This window comes from Scyliorhinus torazame, chromosome 4 (assembly GCF_047496885.1).
Source record: "Scyliorhinus torazame isolate Kashiwa2021f chromosome 4, sScyTor2.1, whole genome shotgun sequence".
Taxonomy (NCBI): domain Eukaryota; kingdom Metazoa; phylum Chordata; class Chondrichthyes; order Carcharhiniformes; family Scyliorhinidae; genus Scyliorhinus; species Scyliorhinus torazame.
The window spans coordinates 361,383,635-361,396,248 of record NC_092710.1 but is presented as its reverse complement, the minus strand read 5'-3'; positions in this window follow the sequence as shown (position 1 = coordinate 361,396,248).

Genomic DNA, 12,614 nt, shown 5'->3' with positions numbered 1-12,614 from the left:
GGGAGATAGAGGAGCAGATAGGTAGACAGATTTTGGAAAAGAGTAAAAACAACAGGGTTGTGGTGATGGTGAGACTTCAACTTCCCCAATATTGACTGGGACTCACTTAGTACCAGGGGCTTAGACGGGGCGGAGTTTGTAAGGAGCATCCAGGAGGGCTTCTTAAAACAATATGTAGACAGTCTAACTAGGGAAGGGGCGGTACTGGACCTGGTATTGGGGAATGAGCCCGGCCAGGTGGTAGATGTTTCAGTAGGGGAGCATTTCGGTAAGTTTTAAAGTACTGGTGGACAAGGATAAGAGTGGTCCGAGGATGAATGTGCTAAATTGGGGGAAGCCTAATTATAACAATATTAGGCGGGAACTGAAGAACATAGTTGGGGGCGGATGTTTGAGGGCAAATCAACATCTGACACGTGGGAGGCTTTCAAGTGGCAGTTGAAAGGACTACAGGACCGGCATGTTCCTGTGAGGAAGAAAGATAAATACGGCAATTTTCGGGAACCTTGGATGACGAGTGATATTGTAGGCCTCGTCAAAAAGAAAAAGGAGGCATTTGTCAGGGCTAAAAGGCTGGGAACAGACGAAGCCTGCGTGGAATATAAGGAAAGTAGGAAGGAACTTAAGCAAGGAGTCAGGAGGACTAGAAGGGGTCACGAAAAGTCATTGGCAAATAGGGTTCAGGAAAATCCCAAGGCTTTTTACACGTACATAAAAAGCAAGAGGGTAGCCAGGGAAAGGGTTGGCCCACTGAAGGATAGGCAAGGGAATCTATGTGTGGAGCCAGAGGAAATGGGCGAGGTACTAAATGAATACTTTGCATCAGTATTCACCAAAGAGAAGGAATTGGTCGATGTTGAGTCTGGAGAAGGGGGTGTAGATAGCCTGGGTCACATTGTGATCCAAAAAGACGAGGTGTTGGGTGTCTTAAAAAATATTAAGGTAGATAAGTACCCCGGGCCTGATGGGATCTACCCCAGAATACTGAAGGAGGCTGGAGAGGAAATTGCTGAGGCCTTGACAGAAATATTTGGATCCTCGCTGTCTTCAGGGGATGTCCCGGAGCACTGGAGAATAGCCAATGTTGTTCCTCTGTTTAAGAAGGGTATCAAGGATAATCCCGGGAACTACAGGCTGGTGAGCCTTACTTCAGTGGTAGGGAAATTACTGGAGAGAATTCTTCGGGACAGGATCTATTCCCATTTGGAAGCAAATGGACGTATTAGTGAGAGGCAGCACGGTTTTGTGAAGGGGAGGTCGTGTCTCATTAACTTGATAGAGTTTTTCGAGGAGGTCACTAAGATGATTGATGCAGGTAGGGCAGTAGATGTTGTCTATATAGACTTCAGTAAGGCCTTTGACAAGGTCCCTCATGGTAGACTAGTACAAAAGGTGAAGTCACACAGGATCAGGGGTGAGCTGGCAAGGTGGATACAGAACTGGCTAGGCCATAGAAGGCAGAGAGTAGCAATGGAGGGATGCTTTTCTAATTGGAGGGCTGTGACCAGTGGTGTTCCACAGGGATCAGTGCTGGGACCTTTGCTCTTTGTAGTATATCTTAATGATTTGGAGGAAAATGTAACTGGTCTGATTAGTAAGTTTGCAGATGACACAAAGGTTGGTGGAATTGCGGATAGCGATGAGGACTGTCGGAGGATACAGCAGGATTTAGATTGTCTGGAGACTTGGGCGGAGAGATGGCAGATGGAGTTTAATCCGGACAAATGTGAGGTAATGCATTTTGGAAGGTCTAATGCAGGTAGGGAATATACAGTGAATGGTAAAACCCTCACGAGTATTGAAAGTCAAAGAGATCTAGGAGTACAGGTCCACAGGTCATTGAAAGGGGCAACACAGGTGGAGAAGGTAGTCAAGAAGGCATACGGCATGCTTGCCTTCATTGGCCGGGGCATTGAGTATAAAAATTGGCAAGTCTTGTTGCAGCTGTATAGAACCTTAGTTAGGCCACACTTAGAGTATAGTGTCCAATTCTGGTCGCCACACTACCAGATGGATGTGGAGGCTTTAGAGAGGGTGCAGAAGAGATTTACCAGAATGTTGCCTGGTATGGAGGGCATTAGCTATGAGGAGCGATTGAATAAACTCGGTTTGTTCTCACTGGAACGAAGGAGGTTGAGGGGAGACCTGATAGAGGTATATAAAATTATGAGGGGCATAGACAGAGTGGATAGTCAGAGGCTTTTCCCCAGGGTAGAGGGGTCAATTACTAGGGGGCATAGGTTTAAGGTGAGAGGGGCAAGGTTTAGAGTAGATGTACGAGGCAAGTTTTTTATGCAGAGGGTAGTGGGTGCCTGGAACTCGCTACCGGAGGAGGTAGTGGAAGCAGGGACGATAGGGACATTTAAGGGGCATCTTGACAAATATATGAATAGGATGGGAATAGAAGGATACGGACCCAGGAAGTGTAGAATATTGTAGTTTAGTCGGGCAGTATGGTCGGCACGGGCTTGGAGGGCCGAAGGGCCTGTTCCTGTGCTGTACATTTCTTTGTTCTTTGTTCTTTGTATATAGTGAAATTCCACCCTGGGACCGTTGTAAATAATGATGTACCACACAGGGATCACTGTAAGTAAAGCCATACTGTCAAGGGACCGCTGCAAATAATGATATACTACCCAGGGATCTCTGTAGATAATGATATACTACCCTGGGACCACTGTAAATAATGATATACTACACAGGGGGGGGGGCACTGTAAATAATGATATACTATCCAGGGACCTATCTAAATAATGAAATACCACCCTGGGACCACTGTAAATAATGATATACTACACAGGGGCCACTGTAAATAATGATATAGTACCCAGTGACCACTGTAAAGAATGACATGCTGCCAAGGGACCACTGCAAATAATGAAATACTCCCCAGGGATCATTATAAATAATGCTATACTACCCAGGGACTACTGTAAATAATGAAATTCCACTCTGGTGCAATTGTAAATAATGATTTACTCGCCAGGGCCACAGTGAATAAAGATGTACCGCGCACGGACCTCTGTAAATTATGATATGCTATCCAGGGACCACAGTAAATAATGATATACTATCCATAGATCACTGTCAATAAAAAATATACTACCGAGGGATCACTGTAAATAATGAAATTCCACCCTGCGCCCGTTGTACATAATGATATAGTACCCAGGCACCACCGTAAATAATGATACACTGCACAGGGAGCACTGTAAATAATGATATACGACCCAGTGACCGCTGTAAATAATGACATAGTACCCAGGGACCACTGTAAACAATAATGCGCTACCCATGGACCACTGCAAATAATGAAAATCTATCCTGGGACCATTGTAAATATTGATATGCTACCCAGGGACCACTGTAAATAATGAAATTTCACCGGGGCTTTTGTAAATAATGATATAAGAACATAAAAACATAAGAACTAGTAGCAGGAGTAGGCCATCTTGTCCCTCGAGGCTGCTCCACCATGCAATGAGATCATGACTGATCTTTTGTGTACTCAGCTCCACTTTCTGTTCCGAAAACCATAACCATTAATCCATTTATTCTTCAAAAAACTATCTATCTTTATCTTAAAAACATTTAATGAAGGAGCCTCTACTGCTTCACTGAGCAAGGAATTCCATAGATTCACAACTCTTTGGGTGAAGAAGTTCCTCCTAAACTCAGTCCTAACTCGGGCAGCACTGTAGGATTGTGGATAGCACAATTGCTTCACAGCTCCAGTGTCCCAGGTTCGATTCCGGCTTGGGTCACTGTCTGTGCGGAGTCTGCACATCCTCCCCGTGTGTGCGTGGGTTTCCCCCGGGTGCTCCGGGTTACTCCCACTATCCAAAGATGTGCAGGTTAGGTGGATTGGCCATGATAAATTGCCCTTAGTGTCCAAAATTGCCCTTAGTGTTGGGTGGGGTTACTGGGTTGTGGGGGTGGGGTGGAGGTGTTGACCTTGGGTGGAGTGCTGGTTCCAGGAGCCGGTGCAGACTCGATGAGCCGAATGGCCTCCTTCTGCACTGTAAATTATATGATAAATTCTATGACAAATCTACTTCCCCTCATTTTGAGGCTATGCCCCCTAGTTCTGCTTTCACCCGCCAGTGGAAACAACCTGCCCGCATCTATCGTATCTATTCCCTTCATAATTTTACATGTTTCTATAAGATCCCCCCTCATCCTTCTAAATTCCAACGAGTAGAGTCCCAGTCTACTCAACCTCTCCTCGTAATCCAATCCCTTCAGCTCTGGGATTAACCTAGTGAATCTCCTCAGCACACCCTCCAGCGCCAGTATGTCCTTTCTCATATAAGAAGACCAAAACTGAACACAATACTCCCGGTGTGGCCTCACTAGCACCTTATACAATTGCAGCATAACCTCCCTCGTCTTAAACTCCATCCCTCTGGCAATGAAGGTCAAATTTCCATTTGCCTTCTTAATCACCTGTTGCACCTGTAAACCAACTTTTTGCAACTCATGCACTTGCCCACCCAAGTCTCTCTGCACAGCAGCATGTTTTAATATTTTATCATATAAATAATAATCCCTTTTGCTGTTATTCCTACCAAAATGGATAGCCTCATATTTGTCAACATTGTATTCCATTTGCCAGACCCTAGCCCATTCACGTAGCCTATCCAAATCCCTCTGAAGACTTCCAGTATCCTGCGCACTTCTTGCTTCCCCACTCATCTTAGTGTCGTCTGCAAACATGGACACATTGCCCTTGGTCCCCAGCTCCAAATCATCTATGTAAATTGTGAACAAGTGTGGGCCCAACACTGATCCCTGAGAGACACCACTAGCTACTGATTGCCAACCAGAGAAACACCCATTAATCCCCACTCTTTGCTTTCTATTAATGAACCAATCCTCTATCCATGCTACTTATATATCATAGAATTTACAGGGCAGAAGGAGGCCATTCGGCCCATCGAGTCTGCACCGACTCTTGGAAAGAGCACCCTACCCAAGCCCACACCTCCGCCCTATCCCCATAACCCTGTAACCCCATCCAACACTAAGGGCAATTTTGGACACTAAGGGCAATTTATCATGGCCAATCCACCTAACCTGCACATCTTTGGACTGTGGGAGGAAACCGGAGCACCCGGAGGAAACCCACGCACACACGGGGAGGACGTGCAGAATCCGCACAGACACTGACCCAAGCCGGAATCGAATCTGGGATCCTGGAGCTGTGAAGCAATTGTGCTATCCACTATGCTACCGTGCTGCCCTACTACTTTCCCCTTAATGCCATGCATCGTTATCTTATGCAGCAAACGTTTGTGTGGCAACTTGTCAAAGGCTTTCTGGAAATCCAGATATACCACATCCATTGGCTCGCCGTTATCTACCGCACTGGTAATGTCCTCAAACAATTCCACAAAATTAGTTAGGCACGACCTGCCCTTTATGAACCCATGCTGCGTCTGCCCAATGGGACAAATTCCATCCAGATGCCTCGCTATTTCTTCCTTGATGATAGATTCCAGCATCTTCCCTATTACCGAAGTTAAGCTCACTGGCCTATAATTACCCACTTTCTGCCTACCTCCTTTTTAAAACAGTGGTGTCACGTTTGCTAATTTCCAATCCGCCGGGACCACCCCAGAGTCTAGTGAATTTTGGTAAATTATCACTAGTGCATTTGCAATTTCCCTAGCCATCACTTTTAGCACTCTGGGATGCAGTCCATCAGGGCCAGGAGACTTGTCTACCTTTAGCCCCATTAGCTTGCCCATCACTACCTCCTTAGTGATAACAATCCTCTCAAGGTCCTCATCTGTCATAGCCTCATTTCCATCAATCACTGGCATGTTATTTGTGTCTTCCACTGTGAAGACCGACCCAAAAAACCTGTTCAGTTCCTCAGCCATTTCCTCATCTCCCATTATTAAATCTCCGTTCTCATCCTCTAAAGGACCAATATTTACCTTAGCCACTCGTTTTTGTTTTATATATTTGTAGAAACGTTTACTATCTGTTTTTATATTCTGAGCAAATTTACTCATAATCTATCTTACTCTTCTTTATAGCTTTTTTAGTAGCTTTCTGTTGCCCCCTAAAGATTTCCCAGTCCTCTAGTCTCCCACTAATCTTTGCTACTTTGTATTCTTTTTCCTTCAATTTGATACTCTCCCTTATTTCCTTAGATATCCACGGTCGATTTCCCCTATTTCCACCGTCCTTCCTTTTTGTTGGTATAAAGGGCAGCACGGTAGCATTGTGGATAGCACAATTGCTTCACAGCTCCAGGGTCCCAGGTTCGATTCCCCGCTGGGTCACTGTCTGTGCGGAGTCTGCACATCCTCCCCGTGTGTGCGTGGGTTTCCTCCGGGTGCTCCGGTTTCCTCCCACAGTCCAAAGATATGCAGGTTAGGTGGATTGGCCATGATAAATTGCCCTTAGTGTCCAAAATTGCCCTTAGTGTTGGGTGGGGTTACTGGGTTATGGGGATAGGGTGGAGGTGTTGACCTTGGGTAGGGTGCTCTTTCCAAGAGCCGGTGCAGACTCGATGGGCCGAATGGCCTCCTTCTGCACTGTGATAATCTATGAAATCTAATCTATAATCTATGAAACCTTTGCTGAGCACTGTGAAAAATCACTTGGAAGGTTCTCCACAGTTCCTCAACTGTTTCACCATAAAGTCTTTGCCCCCAGTCTACCTTAGCTAGTTCTTCTCTCATCCCATTGTAATCTCCTTTGTTTAAGCACAAAACATTAGTGTTTGATTTTACCTTCTCACCCTCCATCTGTATTTTAAATTCCACCATATTGTGATCGCTCCTTCCGAGAGGATCCTTAACGATGAGATCCTGAATCAATCCTGTCTCATTACACAGGACCATATCGAGGACTGCTTGTTCCCTCGTATGTTCCATTATATACTGTTCGAGGAAACTATCGCGGATACATTCTATAATCTCCTCCTCAAGGCTGCCTTGACCGACCTGGTTAAATCAATTGACATGTCGATTAAAATCCCCCATGATCACTGCTGTACCATTTCTAACTGCATCAGTTATTTCTTTGTTTATTGCCACCCCCACCATAATGTTACTATTTGGTGGCCTGTAGACTACCCCTATCAGTGACTTTTTCGCCTTACTATTCCTGATTTCCACCCAAATGGATTCAACCTTATCCTCCATAGCACCGATGTCATCCCTTACTATTGCCCAGATGTCATCCTTAAATAACAGAGCTACACCACCTCCCTTACCATCCACTCTGTCCTTCCGAATAGTTTGATACCCTCGGATATTTAACTCCCAGTCGTGACCATCCTTTAACCATGTTTCAGTAATGGCCACTAAATCATAGTCATTCACGATGATTTGCGCCATCAACTCATTTACATATATCCGAATACTACGACCATTCAGGTAAAGTACACTTATGTTGGCTTTTGTTACCTCTGTTCTGAATCTTAATACCTCGATCAGTAACGTCTCCTAAGTTATATTTCCTCCTAACTTTTCTCCTAATTTTCCTTGTCGTTGAACCCATATCTTCAAGTAACAACATGCTGCGTCGCTTATCATTACTGTTTTCACTTCCAGTTTTATTCCTTTTAGTATTCCTGGTCCTATTCACAGAGCTCCCCTCAGTCACTGTACCTTGTACTGTCGCCCTTTTTGATTTTTGACTCTGGCTTCTCTGCCTTCCACTTTCCCCCTTACTGCCTTTTGTTTCTATCCCTGTTTTACTACCTTCCAGCATCCTGCATCGGTTCACACCCCCGTGCCACATGACCTTAAACTCTCGCCAACAGCTCTAGCAAACACCCTCCCTAGGACATCGGTTCCAGTCCTGGCCAGGTGCAGACCGTCCGGTTTGTACTGATCCCACCTCCCCCAGAACCGGTTCCAATGCCCCAGGAATTCGAATCCCTCCCTCTCGCACCATCTCTCGAGCCACACATTCATCCTATCTATCCTGACAGTCCTACTCTGACTATCTCAAGGCACTGGTAGCAATCCTGAGATTTCTACCTTTGAGTTCCTACTTTTTAGTTTAACTTGTAACTCCCTGAATTCGGCTTGTAGGACCTCGTCCCGTTTTTTTTTTACCTATATCGTTGATGCCTATGTGCACCACGACAGCTGGCTGTTCACCCTCCCCCCAAAACATGTCCTGCAGCCGCTCCGAGACATCCTTGACCCTTGCACCAGGGAGGCAACATACCATCCTGGAGTCTCGATTGCTTCCGCAGAACCGCCTGTCTATTCCCCTGACAATTGAGTCCACTATCACTATAGCCCTGCCATTCTTCTTCCTGTCCAGCTGTGCAGCAGAGCCAGCCACGGTGCCATGAACCTGGCTGCTGCTGCCTTCCCCTGGTGAGCCATCTCCCTCAACAGTCTCCAAACCGGTATATCTGTTTTGCAGGGAGATAACCGCAGGGGACACCTGCACTGCCTTCCTACTCTTGCTCTGTCTTTTGGTCACCCATTTTCTATCTCCCTCAGTACCTTTCACCTGCAGTGTGACCAACTCACTAAACGTTCTATCCACGACGTCCTCAGCATCGCGGATGCTCCAAAGAAATGAAATGAAAATCGTTTATTGTCACAAGAAGGCTTCAAATGAAGTTACTTCGAAAAGCCCCTAGTCGCCACATTATGGCGCCTGTTCGGGAAGGCTGTTACGGGAAACGAACCGTGCTGTTGGTCTGCCTTGGTCTGCTTTCAAAGCCAGCGATTTAGCCCTGTGCTAAACAGCCCCTTAGTCCATCCGCAGCTCCAGAGCCGTCAAGCGGTCTAACAGGAGTTGCAACTGGACACACTTCTTGCACGTGAAGGAGCCAGGGACAGTGGACGTGTCCCTGAGCTCCCACAGCGCACACGAGGAGCAGGACACGGGTCTGAGATCTCCTGCCATGTTTTAAACCTTCGGTTAACTACAATAAACAAACAAATAAACAACGATGAAAAAATAAATAAATATACCGATGAAAAGAAAAAGAAAACAGAAACACTACTTACCAGTCACTTACCAGGGATAAAAAGCACTTCCTCCCCACCCAGCTTCGTATTCCCACCTAGATTCAAATTTCCAAACTCACTCTTTGCTGTCTCACTCTGGCTGTGTCTTCTCTGGCTCACTGGGAGAACTCACTGGGAGTGAGTTACAGTTGGTATTTTTAAATTGTCCTGAGTTGACTCCCCTCCCCCACCTGCTTTTAGATCAAAGTAGATTTAAAGTGACTGACACTTACCTGCCAACCAGTTATGTGAGTGGGCGGGGCAGCCCTTTTTTTTTTTTTTTTTTAACAATACAGCGCAGTACAGGCCCTTCGGCCCACGATGTTGCACCGAAACAAAAGCCATCCAACCTACACTATGCCATTATCATCCATATGTTTATCCAATAAACTTTTAAATGCCCTCAATGTTGGCGAGTTCACCACTGTAGCAGGTAGGGCATTCCACGGCCTCACTACTCTTTGCATAAAGAACCTACCTCTGACCTCTGTCCTATATCTATTACCCCTCAGTTTAAAGTTATGTCCCCTCGTGCCAGCCAAATCCATCCGCGGGAGAAGGCTCTCACTGTCCACCCTATCCAACCCCCTGATCATTTTGTATGCCTCTATTAAGTCTCCTCTTAACCTTCTTCTCTCCAACGAAAACAACCTCAAGTCCATCAGCCTTTCCTCATAAGATTTTCCCTCCATACCAGGCAACATCCTGGTAAATCTCCTCTGCACCCGCTCCAAAGCCTCCACGTCCTTCCTATAATGCGGTGACCAGAACTGTACGCAATACTCCAAATGCGGCCGTACCAGAGTTCTGTACAGCTGCAACATGACCTCCCGACTCCGGAACTCAATCCCTCTACCAATAAAGGCCAACACTCCATAGGCCTTCTTCACAACCCTATCAACCTGGGTGGCAACTTTCAGGGATCTATGTACATGGACACCTAGATCCCTCTGCTCATCCACACTTTCAAGAACTTTACCATTAGCCAAATATTCCGCATTCCTGTTATTCCTTCCAAAGTGAATCACCTCACACTTCTCTACATTAAACTCCATTTGCCACCTCTCGGCCCAGCTCTGCAGCTTATCTATATCCCTCTGTAATCTGCTACATCCTTCCACACTATCGACAACACCACCGACTTTAGTATCGTCTGCAAATTTACTCACCCACCCTTCTGCGCCTTCCTCTAGGTCATTGATAAAAATGACAAACAGCAACGGCCCCAGAACAGATCCTTGTGGTACTCCACTTGTGACTGTACTCCATTCTGAACATTTCCCATCAACCACCACCCTCTGTCTTCTTTCAGCTCGCCAATTTCTGATCCACATCTCTAAATCACCCTCAATCCCCAGCCTCCGTATTTTTTGCAATAGCCTACCGTGGGGAACCTTATCAAACGCTTTGCTGAAATCCATATACACCACATCAACTGCTCTACCCTCGTCTACCTGTTCAGTCACCTTCTCAAAGAACTCAATAAGGTTTGTGAGGCATGACCTACCCTTCACAAAGCCATGCTGACTATCCCTGATCATATTATTCCTATCTAGATGATTATAAATCTTGTCTCTTATAATCCCCTCCAAGACTTTACCCACTACAGACGTGAGGCTCACCGGCCTATAGTTGCCGGGGTTGTCTCTGCTCCCCTTTTTGAACAAAGGGACCACATTTGCTGTCCTCCAGTCCTCTGGCACTATTCCTGTAGCCAATGATGACATAAAAATCAAAGCCAAAGGTCCAGCAATCTCTTCCCTGGCCTCCCATAGAATCCTAGGATAAATCCCATCAGGTCCCGGGGACTTATCTATTTTCAGCCTGTCCAGAATTGCCAACACCTCTTCCCTACGTACCTCAATGCCATCTATTCTATTAGCCTGGGGCTCAGCATTCTCCTCCACAACATTATCTTTTTCCTGAGTGAATACTGACGAAAAATATTCATTTAGTATCTCGCCTATCTCTTCAGACTCCACACACAATTTCCCATCCCTGTCCTTGACTGGTCCTACTCTTTCCCTAGTCATTCGCTTATTCCTGACATACCTATAGAAAGCTTTTGGGTTTTCCTTGATCCTTCCTGCCAAATACTTCTCATGTCCCCTCCTTGCTCGTCTTAGCTCTCTCTTTAGATCCTTCCTCGCTACCTTGTTAACCCACACTGCACAATACTAGCTTAATATAAATTAATTTAAACACATGAAATTTAAAAGGAGCTGCCTTACTGATTTGATTCAATTCCCACCTAGATTCAAATTCCCAAACTCACAGTACTGCCTATGCACTGCCCACATATACTGCCCATGGCCACATACTACACAGGGACCTCTGTACATAACGACATACATCCCAGGGACCACTGTAAATAATGATGTGCTGGCCACGGACCACTGTAAATAATGCTATACTACACAGAGACATAAGAACATAAGAACTAGGAACAGGAGTAGGCCATCTGGCCCATCGAGCCTGCTCCGCCATTCAATGAGATCATGGCTGATCTTTGAGGACTCAGCTCCACTCTCCGGCCCGTACACCATATCCCCGAATCCCTTTATTCTTTAGAAAGTTATCTATCTTTTTCTTAAAAACGTTTAAAGAAGGAGCCTCAACTGCTTCACTGGGCAAGGAATTCCAGAGATTCGCAACCCTTTGGGTGAAGAAGTTCCTCCTAAACTCGGTCCTAAATCTACTTCCCCTTATTTTGAGACTATGCCCCCTAGTTCTGCTCTCCCCGACCAGTGGAAACAACCTGCCCGCATCTATCCTATCTATTCCCTTCATAATTTTATATGTTTCAATAAGATTCCCCCCCCCCCCCCCCCCCCCCGCATCCTTCTAAACTCCAATGAGTACAGTCCCAGTCCACTCAACCTCTCGTCATAATCTAATTCCCTCAACTCTGGGATCAACCTAGTGAATCACCTCTGCACTCCCTCCAGTGCCAATATGTCCTTTCACAGGTAAGGAGACCAAAACTGAACACAATACTCCAGATGTGGCCTCACCAACACCTTATACAATTGCAGCATAGCCTCCCTGGTCTTGAACTCCATCCCTCTAGCAATGAAAGACAAAACTCGATTAGCCTTCTTAATCACCTGTTGCACCTGCACATCAACTTTTTGCGACTCGTGCACCAGCACACCCAGGTCCCTCTGTACAGCAGCATGTTTTAACTTCTTACCGTTTAAATAATAATCCATTCTGCTGTTACTCCTCCCAAAATGGATAGCCTCACACTTGGCAACATTGAATTCCATCTGCCAGACCCTAGCCCATTCACCTCACCTATCCAAATCCTTCTGCAGACTTCCGGTATCGCTGCACTTTTTGCTTTACCACTCATCTTAGTGTCGTCTGCAAACTTTGCCACATTGCACTTGGTCCCCAACTCCAAATCGTCTATGTAAATTGTGAACAACTGGGGGCCCAGCACTGACCCTTGAGGGACCCCACTAGTTACAGGTTGCCAACCAGAGAAACACACATTTATCCCCACTCTCTGCTTTCTGTTAGTTAACCAATCCTCTACCCATGCTACCACTTTACCCTCAATGCCATGCATCTTTAGTTTATGCAGCAACGGTAGCATTGTGGATAGCACAATGG